The following is a 2,656-nucleotide window of genomic DNA, read 5'->3' on the forward strand; positions in this document are numbered from 1 at the left end:
ATACACAAGTAATCCCAATCAAAATAATTGGATGGCAATGAAGAGAGTTTTGGGTACTTAGATGACACTCAAAACTATGATTTGCATTACAACAAATATCCAGTAGTTCTTGAAAGATATAGTGATGCAAATTGGATTACTGGGTCAACTGAAACGAAATCCACAAGTGGATATGTTTTCACTATTGGTGGAGGAACAATATCTTGGAAATTATCCAAACAAACATGTATAGCTCGCTCTACAATGGAGTTTGAATTCATTGCCTTAGACAAGGCAGGTGAAGAAGTTGAATGGCTCCGAAATTTCTTAGAAGATATTCTATTATGGCCCAAACCAATGGCCTCTATATACATACACTGTGATAGTCAAGCTGCAATAGGAAGGGGATGGAAGTGTTATGTATAACGGGAAGTTTTGTCACATATGACGAAAACGTAACTTTGTTAGAAAACTACTCTCTAGTGGAATTATCACAATTGACCACTCTCTAGTGGAATTATCACAATTGACCATGTAAAGTCAAAGGATAATATGCCGGATCCACTTACAAAAGGCCTAACTAGAGAGGGAGTTGAGAGATCATCGGCGGGAATGGGACTATGGCCGAGAACAAGTCATCGTGGCGGTAACTCTACCTAGAAGACTGGAGATCCCAAGATCTAGGTTCAAGGAGATCAAACAAAGTCATAGATGACGATTCAACATTGTCAAAATTTATTTTATGGTCCATTCTCATGATGAGACAATGTTTAGTAACCAGGATAAAAGCATAAGGACTTTTTAATAGTTTCTAAGTTTGATATAGGGTATATCAAATAGTGTATCTACGGGATAACACAGTTAGATACCACCTATGTAAGTGTGAAGTGTAAGCCGCTTCAAGGAGAATCTGGTAAGGCCAATTCTCTAAGCACTTATTAACCGAGATGTGTTCATGACTGAAACGAACAAAACAATGAGAACCAAAAACAGTTCAAGGGTTGATTGTGTGACTTATGTTGTCTAGGTATACACCAAGCTCGACGGTTCAAAGATATCAAATCTACCGATTGACCGAGTATATCCGATATATGTTCACTACGAAAAATTTAAAGGAAAACCTACTTATCCAGATGCGATTAACCCTTACTTATGAGACACACAAGTTTTTCATGCATATGTTTTAACAATAGTCATTCCCCATTCATGTGGGGGATTGTTGGGTTTTAGCAAAGTATGAATGAGAAATAAGAAGAAAAAATGGAAATGTGGGGGAACCAATTTCGGAAGAAAAATGAAAAGTCATTGTCATTGCAAATTGCAAATGAAAAGTCATTGCAAATTGCAAATGAAAAGTCATTTCTCTCATATTGGTAGAAGAAATGAAAATTATTGTCCTTATATTAGGAAACACTTCCTTTAGTTCTTAAAAGGTTAAGAAGAAGGTGCCCCCTCGCGCCGTCGTCGTCGTCGCTCGGCTTCGTTTTCGGATTCAGATTTGACAAATGATTGATTGATAATATTTTTGGACAGAATTTATTTAATCAATCTCATTAATTGATTTCCTTTCTCTTATAAATTAATTCAGAATGTTAGTTAATTAACAGAATTAATTTTGCATAACAAAATTTATTTAAAATTTGCGTGTAACGGTAAAAACGTTCTGAAGGGACCTGTTCCTTCCGAAAGGGCGTTACTTTTCTCAAAAAGACACAATGTCCTGGAAAGACACTGTTGTCTGAACAGACGCGTTCCTTGCTGTAAATGGCTATAAATAAGAGGTCTTTTTCATTTTTCACTCACTAAATTTTTTTCCTCTCTGCATACATTTTCTTACATAAACAAATTGTCGATCGATTGAGTCTGTGTGTGCTCTCGTTACTGTTCTTGCGTTCGCTGAAATTATTAAAGTTTGAGGTACCACTACTTCTCTAATAGGTTAATCCGTTTTATTTTGGGAGGAATTAATCTGCAACCTCGGATACTTGAGGGGATTAAATTTCTTAAGAAAACACAATAAATTCTATGGACTTGGATTATTATTTCTGTCTGTTTCATCTATTTTTCTGATTCTGTTTTGCTAACCTTAATACAGGAAATAACAGTACATACGTACACAAACTTTATTAAAACTCAATTTCTTGAAATTTTCTAATTTTAGGCTGATGCAAACGTCTTATCTTCCAATGATGTCCAGAAACATCTATGTTCATACTCATATCCTCGAAAAACCCGTGTGACCGCATCCAATAGGTGGCTTATTAAGCCCACGAACACGTAAATTCAGAATTTTAAATTATAGAATTTGTCTTTTTTTTTTACCCTCCCCAGGAGCTCCCACTCCTTTTGCTCCCTTGGTGACTTGAACTCCCAACCTTTGGGTTGAAAGTGAAAGGTGCTTACCATCCGAGCAACTCCCTCTCGTCAGAATTTGCTCTTTATATATGCGTGAAACTTTTTTTTTTTTTCACAACTTGTATATCCATTGTGCCTACGTCTAGATTCACCATTTGATAGAGTGTTTTTTTTTGCTCTCTTTTTGAGTTTCTTTTTTATGGGAGCTAGTGAAATTGGAACTATGTAAATCAGTGACACAGTCTCTCTCGATTTTCATTTTTAGTTATACTAGATATAGGACCCCGTGCCAGCACGGGGCCCAATATATATATATATATAT

Source organism: Solanum tuberosum, unplaced genomic scaffold (genome assembly GCF_000226075.1).
Source record: "Solanum tuberosum cultivar DM 1-3 516 R44 unplaced genomic scaffold, SolTub_3.0 scf00574, whole genome shotgun sequence".
Taxonomy (NCBI): Eukaryota; Viridiplantae; Streptophyta; class Magnoliopsida; order Solanales; family Solanaceae; genus Solanum; species Solanum tuberosum.